General features: G+C 47.5%; 1 long non-coding RNA gene across 1 annotated transcript; it reads right to left on the bottom strand.

Annotated features, from left to right (window-relative positions):
* Nucleotides 1-8,790: 8,790 nt before the first annotated feature.
* On the bottom strand, nucleotides 8,791-12,059 carry LOC103888388. The gene is made up of 3 exons (XR_652880.3): nucleotides 11,946-12,059; nucleotides 10,068-10,107; nucleotides 8,791-9,170 (listed from the first exon to the last, which is right to left on the bottom strand). It is a non-coding gene; the product is annotated as an uncharacterized LOC103888388 (long non-coding RNA).
* Between the last annotated feature and the right edge of the window lie 374 nt (nucleotides 12,060-12,433).

Here is a 12,433-nt window from a genome sequence, read left to right as displayed (position 1 = left end):
AGCCGAGATCACTCCATTGCACTCCAGCCTGGGTGACAAGAGTGAAACTCCGTCTAAGAAAAAAAAAGAAAGAAAATATGGGTATAAATTTTCATGACCTTGGAATAGGCAATGGTTTGTTAGATATAACACCTAAAAAGCACAAGCAACCAAAGCAAAAACAAATTAGACCTCAAAACTTTCATGCATTAGAGGACGTGACCAAGAAAGTAACAAGACACAGAATGGGAGCATATATCTGCAGATCACATACTTCTGTACCTAGACTATATTTTAAAATTTTGGGCCAGGGGCGGTGGCTCACGCCTGTAATCCCAGCACTTCCAGAGGACAAGGTGGGTGGATCATGAGGTCAGGAGATCGAGACCAGCCTGGCTAACATGGTGAAACCCGTCTCTACTAAAAAAAAAAAAAAAAAAAAATCAGCCGGGCACAGTGACAGGCGCCTGTAATCCCAGCTGCTCAGGTAACTGAGGCAGGAGAATTGCTTGAACCTGGGAGGAAAAGGTTGCAGTGAGCCAAGATCGCGCCATTGCACTCCAGCCTGGGTGACAATAGCGAGACTCAGTATCAAAAAAAAAAAAAAAAAGACCAGGTGCGGTGGCTCATGCCTGTAATCCCAGCACTTTGGGAGGCCAAGGCAGGCGGATCACGAGGTCAGGAGATCGAGACCATCCTGGCTAACACGGTGAAACCCCGTCTCTACTAAAAATGCAAAAAATTAGCCGGGCGTGGTGGTGGGCGCCTGTAGTCCCAGCTACTCAGGAGGCTGAGGCAGGAGAATCACTTGAACCCAGGAGGCAGAGGTTACAGTGAGCCAAGATCACGCCACTGCACTCCAGCCTGGGGGACAAAAAAAAAAAAATTACCCTCAACAATTAAAAAAAGGAGTAATTTTTTAAATGGGCAAAGGATTTTAATAGATATTTCCCCAAAGAAGATATACAAATGGCCAATAAGCACGTGAAAAGATGCTCAAAGCCGTTAGTCATTAGGGAAATGCAAGTCAAAACCACAATGAGATACTGCTTCACACCCACTCAGATGGCAGTAGTCCAAAGGACAATACCAAGTATTGGCTAGAATAGGGAGAAACTGGAATCCTCATACACTGCTAGTGATCATGGAAAATGGAAAACAGTCTAGCAGTTCCTCTAAAAAGTTCAACAGAGTTGGCCCAGCGCAGTGGCTCATGCCTGTAATCCCAGCACTTTGGAGGCTGAGGCAGGCGGATCACAAGGTCAAGAGATCGAGACCATCCTGGCCAACATGGTGAAACCCTATCTCTACTAAAAATACGAAAATTAGCTGGGCGTGATGGCATGCACCTGTAGTCCCAGCTACTCGGGAGGCTGAGGCAGAGAACTGCTTGAAGCCGGGAGGCAGAGGTTGCAGTGAGCTGAGATTGTGCCACTGCACTCCAGCCTGGCAACAAAGCGAGACTCCGTCTCAAAAAAAAAAGAAAAAAAAGTTCAACAGAGTTACCATAGGACCCAGCAATTCTCCTGAGTATACACCTAAGAGAACTGAAAATATATGTTCACATGAAAACACATACACAAATGTTCATTAAAAGTATAAGCAATTCAGGCCAGGCACAGTGGCTCATACCTGTAATCCCAGCACTTTGGGAGGCCAAGGCGGGCAGATCACCTGAGGTCAGGAGTTTGAGACTAACCTGACCAACATGGAGAAACCCTATCTCTACTAAAAATACAAAATTAGCTGGGCCTAGTGGTGGTACATGCCTGTAATCCCAGCTACTCGGGAGGCTGAGACAGGAGAATCACTTGAAGCTGGGAGGCAGAGGTTGCAGTGAGCCAAGATTGCACCATTGCACTCCAGTCTGGGCAACAAGAGTGAAACTCTGTCTCAAAAATAAAAAAAAAACAAATAAAATAGAAAAAGTTAATAATCAACATCTTCCCCCGACAATACTCCAGGCCCAGATGGCTTTGTTGGTGAATTATATCAAATATGTAAGGACAATATAACACCAATCTTATACAAATCCTTCAGAAAGTAGAGGAGAAAGGAATACTTCCCAGCTTGATTTATGAGGACAGCACAGCTCATACCAAAACCAGATACTGCATAAAAAGAAGACTACAGATCAGTATCATTCATGAGCATACACAGAAAAAAATCAGTAAACTAAAAAATATTTTTATTGAGTTATACTACAAAATAAAACATTAGGCCAGGCGGGGTGGCTCACACCTGTAATCCCAGCACTTTGGGAGGCCAAGGTGGGTGGATCACCTGAGGTCAGGAGTTTGAGACCAGCCTTACCAACATGGTGAAACCCCGTCTCTACTAAAAATACAAAATTAGCCAGGTGTGGTGGCGCATGCCTGTAATCCCAGCTACTCAGAAGGCTGAAGCAGGAGAATCACTTGAACCTGGGAGGCAGAGGTTGCAGTGAGCCAAGATCACACCACTGTACACTTTGGCCTGGGCAACAGAGCGAGACTCCATCTCAAAAAATAAAAATATATATGTATCAAAACTTTAAAATACATTTAACATACCACTCAGCAATCCCATGTCTGTTTACCCAAGAGAAATAAAAACGTATGTCCAAAGACCTTCATGTGACTGTTGATAGCATTTGATAGCATTATTAAAAATAGCCAAATGATGGAAACAACCAGAATGCCTAACAGCTACTAGATGGCATAAACAATCATGATACATCCAAACAATGCATTGTCACCCAGCAATCAAAAGGAACAAACAGCAAATAAACACAACATGAATGAATCTGAAAGCGTTATGCTAAATGAAAAGAGCCAGATTTGCCTGGGTACAGGCCTCACACCTGTAATCCCAGCACTGTGGGAGGCCAAGCCAGGAGGATCACTTGAGACCAGGAGTTTGACTCCAGCGTGGGCAACATAGTGAGACACTCGTCTCTACAAAAATAAAATAAAAGAAAATGAGTAATCATAACTAGCCAGAAAAGAAAAAAAAAAGCCAGATGCAAAAGAGTAAATCCCATATGGATTTCGAGAAAAGACAATAAAGGAAAGCAGCGGTTTTGAGGGGAAAGTGGTTGGGAAAGGGCAAGGGGCACAAAGGAGCTTTTTGGGGTGATGGAAGTGATGGCGGTGGTGGTTTCACAACTGTGTATGTCTGTCAAAACTCACTGAAGCAGAGATTTTAAAAAGATGGATTTTATTGTATGTAAATTATATCTCAATGAAGTTGAATGCCACAATAAGACACTAGTCATACTCACAAAAAAGGCTAAAACAAAATGATGGACAATAGCAATGGGAACTCTCATCTAATGCTGGTAGAATGTAAAAATAGTAAAACTATCTTGGAAAAAAGTTTGGCCCTTTTTTTTTTTTTTTTGAGACAAAGTTTTTCTCTTGTTGCCCAGGCTCAGTGCAATGGTGCGATCTCAGCTCACTGCAACCTCCACCTCCCAGGTTCAAGAGATTTTCCTGCTTCAGCCTCCCCAGTAGCTGGGATTACAGGCATGCAGCACCACACCTGGCTAATTTTGTATTTTTAGTACAGATGGGGTTTCTCCACGTTTGTCAGGCTAGTCCCGAACTCATGACCTCAGGGGATCTGCCCACCTCGGCCTCCCAAAGTGTTGGGATTACTGGCGTGAGCCATGGCACCCAGCCTCTTTTTTTTTTTTTTTTTTTTGAGATGGAGTCTCGCTCTGTCACCCAGACTGAAGTGTACAGTGGTGTGATCTCGGCTCACTGCAACCTCTGCCTCCAAGGTTCAAGCAATTCTCCTGCTTCAGCCTCCCCAGTAGCTGGGACTATAGGCACAAGCCACCATGCCTGGCTAATTTTTGTATTTTTAGTAGAGATGAGGTTTCAGCATATTGGCCAGACTGGTCTCGAACTCCTGACCTCAGGTGATCCACCTGCCTCAGCCTCCCAAAGTGCTGGGATTATAGGTATAAGCCACCGCATCCAGCTGGCCATTTCTTTTTATGTATTTTTTTTATTTTTTACTTTTTTTTAGATGGAGTCTCACTCTTGTTGCCCAGGCTGGAGTGCAATGGAGCCATCTCGGCTCACTGCAACCTCCGCCTCCCAGGTTCAAACGATTCTCCTGCCTCAGCCTCCCAAGCAGCTGGGATTATAGGCGCCTGCCACCATGCTGGGCTAATTTTTGTATTTTTAGTAGAGATAGGGTTTCACCATGTTGGCCAGATTAGTCTCGAACTCCTGACCTCAGGTAATCTGCCCATCTCAGCCTCCCAAAGTGCTGGGATTACAGGCGTGAGCCACCATGCCCGGCTGGCCATTTCTTATATAGTTACTCATTCATTTTCCCTATGTCCCAGGAGTTCTACTTCTGGTATTTATTGAAGAAAATATTTGTCCACAAAAAGAATGTTTACAGCGGGATTATTTACAGTAGCTAAAAACTGGAAACAACTCAAATGTCCAGCAACAGATGAATGGATAAACAAATTGGTACAACAGAATACTGCACAGCAACAAAAATGAATAACTACTAATATGTGCACTGACGGCCGGGCGCGGTGGCTCACGCCTGTAATCCCAGCACTTTGGGAGGCCGAGGCGGGCGGATCACAAGGTCAGGAGATCGAGACCACGGTGAAACCCCGTCTCTACTAAAAATACAAAAAAATTAGCCGGGCGCAGTTGTGGGCGCCTGTAGTCCCAGCTACTCGGGAGGCTGAGGCAGGAGAATGGCGTGAACCCGGGAGGCGGAGCTTGCAGTGAGCCGAGATCGCGCCACTGCACTCCAGCCTGGGCGACAGAGCGAGACTCCGTCTCAAAAAAAAAAAAAAAAAATATGTGCACTGACATGGCTAAATCTGACACTATGCTGTGTAGGAGAACTCAAAAGAGTACATACTGCATGATTATATTTATATGAAGTTCTAGAGCATATAGAACTAAGTTATTATTATAGAAATCATTATAACGGTAGAATATGGTGCAAAAATATTAAATACAATTTACACTTCTATTTTTAAAAAATTAAGTTGAAACAGGGATTAAGTTAGTATTCAAAATACATGCCATCAGATCCATACACCTGCAAGGACAGGGTCACAGATTTGACTTTTAGCTTCTTAGCCACAGAAGGGAAGAGTTCAAAACAATCAGTTACATGATTGTATCCAAAAGACTGGGGGGGCGGGGGAATCAGCTATTGGCCGGGCGCAGTGGCTCATGCCTGTAATCCCAGCACTTTGGGAGGCTGACGTGGGAGGGTCACTTGAGGTCAGGAGTTCAAGACCAGCCTGAGCAACATAGGGAGACCCCATCCCTACAACAAATTTTTTTTCTTTTATTATTTATTATTATTATTATTATTATTTTGAGACGAAGTTTTGCTCGTCACCCAGGCTGGAGTGCAGTGGCTCAATCTCGGCTCACTGTAACCTCTGCCTTCTGGGTTCAAGAGATTTTCCTGCTTCAGCCTCCCGAGCAGCTAGAAGTACAGGCACGTGCCACGTCCGGCTCATTTTTTGTATTTTTAATAGAGACAGGTTTTGCCCAGGCTGGTCTGGAATTCCTGACCTCAGGTGATCCGCCTGTCTCAGCCTTACCAAGTGCTGGGATTACAGGCGTGAGCCACTGCACCCAGCTAAAAAAAAAAATTTTTTTTTAATTAGCCCGGCATGGTGATACAGGCCTGTAGTCCCAGCTACTCTAGAGGGTGAAGCAGGAGGATCACTTGAGACCAGAAGCTCAAGGATGCAGTGAGCTATTATTGCACCACTGTACTCCAACCTGAGCAACAGAGTGAGACCTTGTCTCTTTAAAAAAAAAAAAAAGGGAAACAAAAGCAACAAGTATTTTTACATTTTGGAACTGAGATATGACAGAAATTCCCACACTGCACCACAGTTGAGGTCGTGGACACCCAAGTTCAGTCTACACACATTTCCCTTGGCTGTTGCTTAAAAGGTCTTGTGATGTAACAACAAAGTGAACTGCAGTTGAAGCAACTTCATGAGAAGCCATGACATATGAATCAGACCCCACTGAAACCAGTAATAGGGATAAATGGACATGCTGTTAGGGTATAAGACAGCCAAAAAATGTTCATTCAGGATAGACATTACAGCCCTAATAACACACCTGATTCTTTGCTTTAGCCTAATAAGGACAGAAGATTTCTAATCAGTGAGAGGAGTTTCCCTCGGCCAGTGATTTGGGAAACTGTTGGGAGTTGCGGTGGTAGAACACAGGAGAGAGCCACTCAGGAGCTGGACAAGGGTGGTAGCAGTGGGGATGCAGAAAGGGGACATACTGGAGATACGTTTTGTGGTGAGAAGTCGTTCAGATTCAGAACCTGCTCACAGATTTGCAAGTGGGAGAAAGTGAAATCAAGGCTAATAGTTCCTAGGTTTTTGTTTATAACTTAGTTTTCTCTTGTGATTACATTCTTTCATTTTACAGTTTTTATTGAGAGCCTGCTAAACGCCATGTTACATTCAAGGTGCCCGATTATAGAGGTAGCGAAGCTAAGGCCCTGCTCTCGCTTGATTAAGAGCACAGATGCTGAAGCTTGTCTGCTTGGATTCAAATGCCAGCTCTGGGCTGGGCATGCTGGCTCATGCCTGTAATCCCAGCACTTTGGGAGGTAAAGGTGGGAGGATCACTTGAGCCCAGGAGTTCGAGAGCAACCTGGGCAACATACTGAGACTCTGTCTCTACCAAAAAAGAAAGAAAAGAAAAAGAAAAATTAGCTGGGCATGGTGGCACATGACCATAGTCCCAGCTACTGGGGAAGCTAAGGTGGGAGGATGGCTTGAGCCCAGGAGGTCAAGGCTGCAGTGAGCAGTGATCATACCACTGCACTCCAGCCTGGGTAATAGAGTGAGACCTTGTTTCAAAAAATAAAAAATCTCAGTTCTGCCACTAACTAACTGTGTGACCATGTGCAAGTTACTTAACCTACCAAGACTCAGTCTCCTCATCTGTAAAATGGGCATAATAAAAGTATCCACCTTCTAGAGTAATAGGCACAATTCTAAATGCCTAACAAGATTAAACATTAGCGGCCGGGCGCGGTGGCTCAAGCACTTTGGGAGGCGAGGCGGGTGGATCCGCGAGGTCCAGGAGATGAGACCATCCCTGGCTAACACGGTGAAACCCGTCTCACACTAAAATACAAAAAAAAGCTTAGCCGGAAGGCTGAGGTGGTAGCCTGTAGTCCCAGCTACTCCAGCTGAGGCAGGAGAATGGCCCGGGGAACCGGAGATGGCGGAGCTTGCATTGGCTGAGATCCGACCACTGCACTCCAGCCGGGCTACAGAGCAAAACTCCGTCTCAAAAAAAAAAAAAAAAAAAAGATTAAACATTAGCGAGGTGCGGGCTCACACCTGTAATCCCAACAATTTAGGAGGCCAAGGTGAAAGCATTACCTGAGCCCAGGAGTTTGTGACCAGCCTGGGCAACATGTCAAGGCCCTGTCTCTACAAAAAATTACAAAAAATTAGCCAGGCATGGTGGTGCACACCTCTGGTCCCAGCTACTTGGGAGGCTGAGGTGGGAGGATCGCTTGAGCCCGGGAAGTGGGGGTTGACATATTCCAGCCTGGGCAACAGAGCGAGACCCTGTCTCCAAAAAAAAAAAAAAAAAAAAGGCATAATAAGTTTTAGCTATTACAATTTAAGGAGCTGTCATTCTAGTGAAGGGAAGCAGAAAATAAACTAGCACTAAATAGGTTATGGTAAGTTCAAAGAAGAACATTTAAAAAGGAGATATAATAGAAAGCTTCATGTACTACTTTACTTAGGTACTCAGGAGATGACATTTAATCTGAGACCTAAATAGCAAGGGGCCAGACACGAAAATACCTAGGAAAATAACATTCTAGAAACAACAAATGCATACTCCCCAAGGCAAGAACAAGCTTAGCACATCCCAGGGACAGAAAGAAGGGTAACGGCCAGGTGCAGTGACTCACACCTATAATCCCAGCACTTTGGGAGGCCAAGGCAGGTGGAGGAGTTCGAGACCAGCCTGGCCAACATGGTGAAACCCTGTCTCTACTAAGAATACAAAAAAATGAGCCAGGCGTGGTGGTGCACGCCTGTAATCCCAGCTACTCAGGAGGCTGAGGCATGAGAATCAGTTGAACCCAGGAGGTGGAGGTTGCAGTGAGCTGATATTGCACCACTACACCCCAGCCTAGGCAACAGAGTGAGACCCTGTCTCACAAAAGGAAGGGAAGAAGGGAGGGAGGGAAACAAAGCTGGAATTCAATGATACAGGGAGAAAATGATGCAAAAATGAAGTTGTAAAGCAAGTAGTTGACAGATCACTAGGTCCTGATAGGTCAAGGTAAGCAATTAGATTATTATTATTTATTTATTTATTTATTTTTGGAGACGGAGTCTCGCTGTGTCTCCCAGGCTGGAGTGCAGTGGCGTGATCTCAGCTCACTGCAACTCAAGTGATCCGCCTGCCTCGTCCTCCCAAAGTGCTAGGATTACAAGCGTGAGCCACTGCACCTAGCCTTAGATTTTATTTTAAGCACAATGAGGGCCTGGGGGAGCACTTTAAGAGGAGGGTGGCATGATTTGTCTTACATTTTAAATAAATCAGGCTGGGCGCGGTGGCTCACGCCTGTAATCCCAGCACTTTGGGAGGCCAAGGCAGGCGGATCATGAGGTCAGGAGGTCGAGACTATCCTGGCTAACACAGTGAAACCCCATCTCTCCTAAAAATACAAAATAATTAGCCGGGCGTGGTGGTGGGCGCCTGTAGTCCCAGCTACTCGGGAGGCTGAGGCAGGAGAATGGCATGAACCCGGGAGACGGAACATGCAGTGAGCTGAGATCGCACAACTGCACTCTAGCCTGGGCAACAGAGCCAGACTCCGACTCAAAAATAATAACAAATAAATAAATCAGGCTATTGTGTGGAGAATAGGTTTTAGGGTGGCAAGAAAGGAAGCAGAAAATTAGGAAGCTATTATAGGACTGAGGGCAAGAAATGACAGTGACTTCATCTGCAGTAGTAGGCGATGGACAGATCTGGGATGTCTTAGATATAGCATCAACAAGACTTACACTTTAACCCGAGCGCAGTGGCTCACACCTGTAATCTCAGCACTTTGAGAGGCAGAGGCAGAGGCAGAGAGGAGGATGGCTTGAGTCCAGGAGTCTGAGACCAGCCTGAGCAACATGGTGAGACTCTGCATTTCTTAAAAAGAAAAAAGAAAAAAAATTAGCTGGACATGGCGGCATGCACCTGTGGTCCCAGTTACTCGGGAGGCTGAGGCAGGAGGCTCACTTGAGCCCAGGTCAAGGCTGCAGTGAGCCGTGATCACACCACTGCACTCTAGCCTGGGCAACAGTGAGACCCTCAAAATAAACAAACAAACAAACAAACAAACAAATAACTTCTGCCTTTCAACTTTGTTGGGAGGGTAAACAAGCTATAGGATAAGTGAAAATCACCCCCAGCACCTGACACACATCATAGGCATTAGGGTAATAGCTGGCTTCTCTTCCCTTTCACAGTCCTATAGAGATTTTTTTAAAATAGCATCTCTTGGTTTATTATATTGTCAGTGTTTGTGGTGATGGACTACCACCTATGTAGACCTCTCAGAATGTATTAATAAATATTTTCCTCAAAAACGAACATTTGGGAGCCGGGCATGGTGGCTCACATCTGTAATCCCAGCACTTTAGGAGGCCGAGGTGAGCAGATCACCTGAGGTCAGGAGTTCAAGGCCAGCCTGGCCAACATGGTGAAATCCTGTCTGTACCAAAAATATAAAAAATTAGTCTGGTGTGGTGGCAAGTGCCTGTAACTCCAGCTACGCAGGTTGAGGCAGGAGAATCGCTTGAACCTGGGAGGCAGAGGTTGCAGTGAGCTGAGATTGCGCCACCACACTTCAGCCTGGCTGACAGGGTGAATGAGACTCCGTGTCACAGACACCCTCCACACCCAACACACACACACAAAGGCATTTGATAAGCACTTGCCAATTAACTTTATACATCCAGAAATAACATCACCAAATTAACTACCAATGTTCTAAACATAAACAATTTTGGTTCTTTTAACTGATACTTCAAAATCCCTACTTACTTTTCTCATATTCCTTCCAATAATTTGTTAGGAGGTGGACCTGTCAATAGGAAGGACAAAAATTATTATCACCAATACTCTCAAAATAATCGTCACCAAGAAAACCCAGTACACTCAGGGAATTTTCAGAATCCGGTCAAGCCCATCCAACTGTCTCCAAGTTTTGACTCTGCCTAAAGGACTCCTCACAGTTGGTTTAGCCCAACCCAGTAAGAAACATTTAACAAATAATTAAAAGTGTTGTGCCAAGGTGATTGTGTTGCCAAGATACGGTTGTTGGTAGCCGGCGAGTGGTAGGCAGATCCAGCCAAGAATTGTGCCCTAAACCAGGAGCTCTGATGATGAAATCACAGGATGTGTGAGTTTGGGGCTTGATGCTCATCCCAGGTGGTTTCCTATCATGGAAAACATTTGATGTATAAGAGTAAGGCTCAGCTGGGCACGGTGGCTCATGCCTGTAATCCCAGCACTTTGGGAGGCCGTGGCAGGCGGATCACCCGAAGTCGGGAGTTCAAGGCCAGCCTGATCAACATGGAGAAACCCCGTCTCTACTAAAGGGAAAAAAAAAAAAAAAAAATTAGCCCGGCGTGGTGGCACATGCCTGTAATCCCAGCTACTTGGGAGGCTGAGGCAGGAGAATAATTTGAACCCAGGAGGTGGAGGTTGTGGTGAACCAAGACTGCACCATTGCACTCCAGCCTGGGCAACAAGAGCATAACTCCGTCTCAAAAAAAAAAAAAAAAAGAGAAAGCCTCCAGTAGGTGTGGTGGCTCACACCCGTAATCCCAACACTTTGGGAGGCTGAGGTGGGCAGATCACTTGAGGTCAGAAGTTCGAGACCAGCCTGGCCAACATGGTGAACCCCCTCCCCCTGCCGTCTCTATTAAAAATACAAAAAGCAGCTGGGTGCGGTGGCTGGTGCCTGTAGTCCCAGCTACTCAGGAGGCTGAGGTGAGGAGAATTGCTTGAACCTGGTAGGCAGAGGTTGCAGTGAGCCCAGATGGCGCCATTGCACTCCAGTCCTGGGCGACAGAGTGAGACTCCATCTCAAAACAAAACAAAAAACAAAAAGTGAGGCTCTATTGCTACTCCCTGATTTAATAAACGTCTCTGGGACACAATTTCTTCATCTGTACAAAAGGTAAATAAAAAAAACGCTTACTTGGCAAGTTAACTGTGGCGAATTATCTACGACACAGCAATGGAAAGTGCTTTACAGATTGCACAGCACTCCTTACACATGAGTAATTAGTGTTCACAGGTTCAGCCACTTTTGGGGAGGAGGAAAGTGTGGTCTTTTAGAGGCCAAACGTCTTCCCAAACTCCTAACAGCCAACGAAGAGCTCGGTGATCTCCGCGCTTCAGACTCGGCCCAATTCTCAAAGCCTGGTTTAAGTACACTTTTCCCTCAGCCTACGGGAGTGGCCCAAGGGCAAACCGTCCCGGGTTCGTGTCCCACCTCTGCCTCAAAGACTACACCCTCTTAGGACAGGTGCGTGTCCCCGGTGGCCCAGGCTGCCAGCTTGGGAAGGAAGCGGTGGCACCCGGGCGGCCGGGTGCTTAATAATGGCAGTTGCCCTGTCAGCCCCGTCACCTGTCACTCCCTCCCCCGACTTCTCCCGCTCCGCGGCCGCAATCTAGCCCGGACACTCCGAGAGCTCTCTCTGAGCCGGGCACGGTCCTCGCTGCTCGGCCAAGTGCAGCCCCCTCACCTCAGTGCGACTAAGACAAAGCAGGGTCCCGCCGGCCCCTGTCCCCTCCCTAAGGCGCGCCCTCAGGGCGGGAGCCCCACCTCGGCCAGCCCCCCAGTTCAGTGGCCCACAGGCTCGACTCCCGCGCTGACGCTCAGCGCCTCCCTCCTCCACAGCCGTCACTGACCGCTCCCCTCTAGCCTGGACCCCGCTGTCCAGCAGTCCCAGCTGGCCCGCGCCGCGCTCCTCCCGCTCTGGCAGTGCTGGCACCGGTAGCGCTCCCGCAGCCTTCCAGCCTAGAGGGCGCCGGGCGGGCACGCGCTGGGGGCGGGGCGGGGCGGGGATGGGGGCGGGGAGACGCAGCTCGGGGCCGCCGACGGTTGGTGCTCGCAGCCCGCGTGCCCGCCTTCCCCGTCACGTAACCTTTGGGCCCCGCCCACATCGGGAGTTGGCGCGGGGGCTCTTGGTGCGACGCCCTCCGGCTGAGCGCTCGGGGCGGGACCTTCCCCGTGGCCCTGTGGGGCAAAGAGGGCACCGTCCAGTGATCGTCCCGTTGTGCAGAAGAGGCGAGCTGAGGCACGGCGGCAGGCGGGGCGTCAAAGCAGTTAGCGCCGCGCCTGGCCGCTAGTCCGCGCGGGAAAGCTTTGTCTCCCTTCCTTCGGATGGAATTGGAAC

The sequence above is a fragment of the Papio anubis genome, chromosome 16 (genome assembly GCF_008728515.1).
Source record: "Papio anubis isolate 15944 chromosome 16, Panubis1.0, whole genome shotgun sequence".
Classification (NCBI taxonomy): Eukaryota; Metazoa; Chordata; class Mammalia; order Primates; family Cercopithecidae; genus Papio; species Papio anubis.
Note: the sequence above shows the minus strand (reverse complement) of the source record. Positions and strands in the feature narration are given on the sequence as shown.